Genomic DNA, 6,535 nt, shown 5'->3' with positions numbered 1-6,535 from the left:
AGATATTATGGTTAGAGCTCTCAGGTCATAAGCTCAGGATAATTGAGTGTGCTATCTGAGTAAGATCATAAGTTACTAGAACAAGATGATCTCTTAAAGAATCTATCGATGGAGTCAGGAGTTCGTAATATAGTGGCAAACGATAAAGCAGAGTTGTGGTATGATTTGGTTAAGAAGTCATAAAAGGAAAACAAATTGATTCGAGAGATACATTGAGATAAAGTGAGTCGATCCAAATTTCTTGGACGAAATTTCTATAAGGGGGGAGGATTGTATAAGGTTAGTTGAGGGACTATTTGACAATTGGATCAAGTCAAAAGAGGGGCCAAATCAGCAAAGAGGACAATTTAGGGGGTATTTTGCGAACAGGCCAAAACCAGGGACCAAACTGTAAATTCGACAGATTTAATTGAAGAAATAAAAATCTGATTTCCCTTATCTTCTATGACCGACTGAAGCTAGGGTTTTCAACTTTGGGCAAGAAAATTTTGATTTCCATGGAGCATTTCGTGAACGATTTGGCTACGGTTGCAGCGGAGGAAGACTAGTTCTTGTACCGCTAGGTAGGGGTTCTGAATCCTTTATCCAGCATGGTTTTATAGATAATAAATATGTTAGATTCTATAGTTATATATGCGCCACTATAACTAGAGTTCAAGTAGCATGAAACTCGATTTATGTGATAAACTGAAATATGCTTGAAATGTTTTGATGCGATATGAGAAATGTTTTCGAACTGATTTTACGATGATTGTGAACTACTGGAGATTTTCTTGTATGTACCCGACTGCGGATTATGTCAACCTATGGGCATGTAGCCATTGAGGGTAGGATGACATGTAGACACGGGTGTGACCCGTGTGAGACAGGTGAGGTGGACGACACTAGTCATGAGACCTGTGCGAGTAGAGTGCTTCACTTGCTGGCCATTGGTGCTCGTGCCTCCAGTTCGAGGCTCTGGGACGTACTCCTGACCACTCGTCTGGGAGGTGACATTGATTGGGAATCCCTCTGCTTTGTGGCGATATGAATCTTGGTTGTTCCACTTCCGTGTTTGATAAGATAATAAATCGAATGAGAATGTGGTTTTGATATACGAATGAAACTGATTTTGAAAGATCGCATTAGATGCATGACAGGGTACCGAAGAGAATGAGGTTCAGGTCCTTCCATGGGTATTGGGGGACGGCTCTCTTATTCGAACTCGGTGATCAAAAACGTATTTAGATACTTAAGGTATATATGTATCATGAGGTAAACTCTTCAATGATTGCGGAGTCCCTTAGTGGGAGAGGGGCTTACCGGCTAGGGGTAAGTCTCTTTCTCGAGGAGACGTAGTGCATTAGCTAGTGCCATAAATGGGCTGGTACTATCTAACGCAGTCTAGGTTCTCCTGAGGAACTCTCCTCTTATTGGGAGCGCACCATGGGTGGGCAGCTAATCACTGCTATTGCTTGCTAGATTAAGGAAAACGTTTTCTATATAGTATATACAGTAACTGGTTTGATAACTCGTTTTGTCATGATGTTTACAACTTATTAAATGAACCTTTGAAAACGTGATGGGTTTTGGATTAGTCTTCTACCAGAATAACTCGTGTCGGTGAGTATTCTGACCCCCTACTAGTTGTTAGTGTGCAGGTGCTTTGTCGTAGCCTCGACGCGGAGTTGTATTCTAGCCGGTGATCTTGTTTGACGAGGCTAGAGGTGTTGCGTCGTTTTCTTTGGTTTTCGTTTATTGACTTCTCGGTATTTTAAAGTTATGTATATATTGCAGAAACCAAACTCTAATATGTATATACGTAACACTTAGAGTTGTTTATAGATTGTATCGTTGTTTATGAGGCTTTTATATTTTTGTGGTTCGGGTTTTGACCCGAAACTGAGTTGAGTTTGTTTAGCTTCCGCTCGATAGTTTATCTCTTTGTGTATGCGAATGTATGGTTTGCATGACAGGTTTACAGGTGCGACCGGTTCGATTTACAGAGGAGACTCTGTCGGATTTTTGTCTCGTCTGTGAGTTGCCAGGGCGTGGTCGTGTCTATTTTGGGACACGGGGCGTCACACATGAGAAGAGTCATGGAATAGTACTGGTCAAATAAGTTCGACCAAGAGTTTAAGAACAGTTAATCGCGGTTCCTAAAAGCAAATAAAAGGTAACGACAGATTAAACTCTCAATACCTACCGCACAAAACTAATACGATTCGCATGAGAACTCTCAAGTAGTTGAAAGTTGCTCGTTCGGAAATGTCTTAAAGTTTGAGAGTATTCTGAATTGTTGTTCATAAGCCCTCAAGGTCAAAATAGTTTATCTAACAAGTTTAGAAGATTGAGATCTTACTGATAGAAGAATAAAGCCATAAACCTGCGCAGAGACGGAAACCAACCTTGGATTTTGGCTTGAAGCCAAAATAATAAGGAATCCATATCTCATCAAGTTCTGGAACTTGGTGATTTGGTCAATAGTGTAAAACCTGTTCGACAAAAACTAGACAAAAAGATCACAGGTTCGTACCATGAGACTGTGAACGAAATCTTTTTCAGTCTAAGCTTTGTCCATACTAATAAAGAAAGTCGGAACCGCCTTCCCTAATGAATTAAGGAAGATAAAAGGTTATCAACTTTAGAAGTTAGTAAGGTACGCATGCTTCGGAAATCCGTCGGTGGATTGAAGCAAGCAAGAGTTGGAATCTTCGATTCAACAAGGCAATCAAAACGTTTGGTTCCTAAGAAATAAAGAAAATCTTGAATCTCAGAATTCAAGAAGGTAAGTGGGAGTAACATGTTTCCAAGGTCCGGTATGCAGAGAACGTACTAGAATTGAGAACAACATAGAGATGTTGAAAACAGTCAAGAACTAACTCAATAATAGGACCACAGGCTAAAGGATAAAATGTTTTTGGGCATCAAAGATCTATACGAATAGATCAAAAGGATGATAGGATTAAGTTAAGAAATTTGGCACGCCAAGATTCCAAAAAATCCTAACTCGAAAACTCTACAAGAAAAATTCGAACCAAATCTCCAACAGCTAAGCAAGACTCAAAGTCTGCATCTCGAACACTAATAGTATAAACAGACGTCAACATCCGAATTCAGGTTAGATAATCGGAAACACTACTAAAGGACATCCTAGAAAGGTCTAAGGAGGAAGTAGTACAAAAGTTGAACATGTAACACATTGCAAACTTCCAGACATGGAAGGAAAGTAGGCCGAAAGTGGTTTCGAGCCAAGAACTGTTGCAAACTCCAAAAACGAATGGATAAAATTGGAACTTGAGAAATTTCAAATGTAGTAAAGAAGCAAGAAATTATCAAAGATAGTTGAAGTCAAGTTCAATTAATTGATAACTAGCAAAGTTTAGCCGGATTACATCTGTCGTTGACAACTAAACTGTCACCTAAGACGAAACATGAAGGAGTTCATACAAGGGTCTAAGACACAAGGTATATTCTGGAAATACCCTTGACTAGTAAATTGAGTGAGGAAAAGAGTTTACGGGAAATACTCAAAATTACAAACTCTCATTACGGTAATAAATAAAGTTATTTATTTCATAATCGTCTAAGTTTGGTTTAATATTAAACGACAGTCCATGGATAAAGAAATATTCCAAATAGGTTTGGTCAGATACATGATCTGATGAATGAAACCCTATTAAGTGAACTTGGAGTTATTTCATTATCATCTCCCTAGTCTAGGTCATTACATGGATGCTGATGTCAAAAAATGGCCTTCCGTTATATCAGCATGAAAAAGGGAGTTGATGCATGACAACCTCCGTTATGGTAAAATATTTTGTGAGTTGAAAGATTCCTTCTTCCGCTCATTGATTCTGCTCCAGCTCCTTGCTCCTTGCTTCTACACTTGATCTGAGCTCCTAGCTCCTGCTCCTGGCTCTAGCTCTTAGCTCCTGATTCCTGGGGGAAAAACCTACAAGGGTTCGAAAACCGCTCTGACGCTCAAGACAGTCAGAGTCTTCTTTACAGTAAAAGATTGAATATTAATTGAACCTTTTGGGCGCGAGTATGTGTTACTCAGTGGAAGTGATGGTAGTTTAGGGCGAAGTTCGAGATGTCTTGTGGAAGACGATGGGGGGCCCTTTTAAAGGCGATGTTAGGCCGACTGTGCTTAGCGGCGTAGGTGAGGCAGTGGTTGTCAAACCGTTTAGGGAAGTTATGAAGGAGATGTCCTTCAACCAAAGGTGCAATGCAAGCAATTTGTCGGATGGGACAATTGATGAAGAAGATCATTAAGTCCGGACGATTTAGGGGTCGTAGTGTTTAGCTAGAAACCAACTACGATCGTTGAATTACGAAGTAATTCGCGGCTAACTTCGACCGGATCCTACATCGGGTTACACATAAGAATGTCTATTTGATCGAATGATATGACTAGTGGGAATGAGACGTCTAATCATTGGAGAGTCTTATAAACATATTTCGTAGGACTAAAACAAGTTTAGGCAAAGATATCACAAAAGGCCCAAAAGAGGGTTTTGGGCCGGGGCACAAAATAGGTGATTGGGGCCCAAAAGGGGGACGACCTTGACAAGCTGGTTGCCCTTATAGGATCGGTCAGATCTGCCCAATGGGACCCTCATATGGTCGGCCAATGCAAGGGATTTAGAAAAGGGAGTTTTTAGGAATCTAATTAGGATTGGACTCTAACTTGGAACTCTATATAATGTCTCTAAGGGACTTGAATAAGGTGTGGAAGTTTTCAATAAGCTTTTTAGTCTGCAACATCAAGTAGAGAAGAGAATGTGAGCTAATTCCCAAGCTATCTAACTAGTCAATAAAGAAGAAGGTGTTCTTCATATCAAACCACCGTTGGAGTTCTAGCTACCTATAAGGTGGAAGATCAAGTAGATCATTTGGTGTCTTGAGTAGAGGAACAACAAGTGGAGCTCTTGGTCTTCGCATTCGATTGGAAAGGTTCGAGGGAAAACTAGCGATTAAGGTAATCTCTAACTCTTGGTTAATTATTAGCTTATGCATGATGATCCTGGGAATGCTAGTGTTAGACACGAGATGTCTGAGATTCCGCCTAGAACACTATTATGTATCATAACCCAACAGTGGCGTCAGAGCCTTTTGCACATAGCTAATTTTTGCTAAGCTTCGGACTAATCCATGATTGATTAGATAGATAGCTATGTATAAAAGTGTTTTAGACTTCAATTTGATGATTTTGAATGTGATTTAAAAATTTTCAAATTGATTTTCAAAGTTGATGATTGAAAAGAGTTTTAAAAGATTCGATTTTGATTGATTTTGGTATTGAAGAGGGTTTTCAAAAGAATTGTTCTCCATGAATTTTTAGAAATTGATTAAAAACAAAAATTTTGGGTTTTAGATGTTTCTAAAAGTTGGGACAACAGCTATTGAGAATAACAAAAGAAAGAAAAAACTTGGATACACAAGTTTTAGAAGTTTCGAAAACTTGGAAACACAAGTTTTAGAAGTTTCTAAAACTTGGAAGCTGTTGGCCGCATCTGGGACGCGACTGGGACGCAACCAGGTCGCGACCAGGAAGCTTCCAGACGCGACCTGGAGGCATTCTGGTTACGTGTGTCCAAGTTTAGGGCGCGTCTAGGACACGGTCTTGGTAATCCAGGGACATCTCGGACTAGGTCTGAGATGCATGGATTACCACCAGACGCGTTTGGCATGCCCTAGGCATCTCGGTCTAGGTACTCCTCCCATAGGCCAGACTCATTTGGAATGCGTCTAGGACGGCCATGGACATCTCGACCTTGGCCCGAGATGTCTTGGAAGGCTCAGCCTTAGGCCAGACGAGTCTGGGCCAGGACGCGTCCTATGCTTAGGCCAAGACCGAGATGCGCCAGACGCATTTGGTATCGGCCAGAACGTGTTGTGCACGACCCAATGCACTCGGTCTTGAGCCGAACCGTGCATGGGTAGGACGTAAGCATGACCTGCGTCTCTTTTGGGTCGGACCACCATATTAGGCCTTGACCTTAGGGTCTTGGGCCTTGACCGATGGTTGTCCCAGGCTATTCCGAATTTGACTTAGGTCCATGAGTCGAAGCTTTACGAGTCTTGACCCAAGTGGGAGTTTTGCCGACGAAAGTCCAAACTTTTCTCCCGGTCCCACCCAAATACTACCGAAATTGTTTTGGGCCACCCGAAGGCACGAAGCGGGTTTTTCTCAAAATTATTTGGGAATCAGTAAGAGTCAAACCATATTTTCCGAAATTGACCCGGGTTCTTCAAAAGCCCAAATGGAGTTTTTTCTTGAACTTGATTTTAGAAACCATAAAAGATAAAACCGGAACGCACTGTTAGTCGATTTCTTCGAATTTAGACTTAAGGTCTGTAATGTGACATAGAGATGTCGACAAAAGTATCTTCCGCATTTTCATGCATATATAATTGTTAGCCTTAAATATTATATGAATGTATGTGATGTGAATGCGGGAACTAGTATGACCATAGAAAGTTATTTCTTTCATTCTTGTTTTAAGCACGGATGGGTGCAATTTGTAATAATTTTAATTTCAAGTTTATA

General features: G+C 40.6%; 1 long non-coding RNA gene across 1 annotated transcript; it reads left to right on the top strand.

The window, feature by feature from the left end:
- The first annotated feature begins 505 nt into the window (after positions 1-505).
- On the top strand, positions 506-1,899 carry LOC147549237 (uncharacterized). The gene is made up of 2 exons (XR_015238637.1): positions 506-563; positions 1,627-1,899. It is a non-coding gene; the product is annotated as an uncharacterized LOC147549237 (long non-coding RNA).
- The last annotated feature ends 4,636 nt before the right edge of the window (positions 1,900-6,535 follow it).

The sequence above is a fragment of the Eschscholzia californica genome, unplaced genomic scaffold (assembly GCF_041429995.1).
Source record: "Eschscholzia californica isolate CP2 unplaced genomic scaffold, dmEscCali1.0.p SCAF_3, whole genome shotgun sequence".
Taxonomy (NCBI): Eukaryota; Viridiplantae; Streptophyta; class Magnoliopsida; order Ranunculales; family Papaveraceae; genus Eschscholzia; species Eschscholzia californica.
This window is presented reverse-complemented; position numbering and strand designations above follow the sequence as displayed.